This window comes from Myotis brandtii, unplaced genomic scaffold (assembly GCF_000412655.1).
Source record: "Myotis brandtii unplaced genomic scaffold, ASM41265v1 scaffold64, whole genome shotgun sequence".
Classification (NCBI taxonomy): Eukaryota; Metazoa; Chordata; class Mammalia; order Chiroptera; family Vespertilionidae; genus Myotis; species Myotis brandtii.
Window position 1 is genome coordinate 3016748 of NW_005370460.1, and position 450 is coordinate 3017197.

Consider the following 450-nt stretch of genomic DNA (forward strand, 5'->3'; position numbering starts at 1 on the left):
TTTTAATTGTGCCAGAATCATTTTTCTCGAGCGCATTCCCAACACCCAACCCAGAATCTTGTTCTAGAACAAGAAGGGCTTCTGGCTTATCCACGCTTGTTGTATTGTCCACAGAGCTGCCAGCAAACAGCTCCTTTGAACATTTTGGGGAGGATCCTTCCAGACACTTCGTCCAGGAGATTCCAGGCTTGGGATTAAACAGGAAGTTCCTTCTCCATGTATATGAACAACTTCTGCACATGTCTACTAGAATACAGCAGGATCGACCCCAAAGACCGCACACACACACACACACACACACACACACACACACACACACGCCCCTTGCAGCCTAGCCGGTCTGCTCTGCACAACGCCTTCCTTGAAGCAGAAGAGAGTGCCCGGTGCAAACCACTGGTGAGTGCCCCGGAGCACAGGGGCGCGTGCACCGGCTGTTCCTGCCGCCTCCAC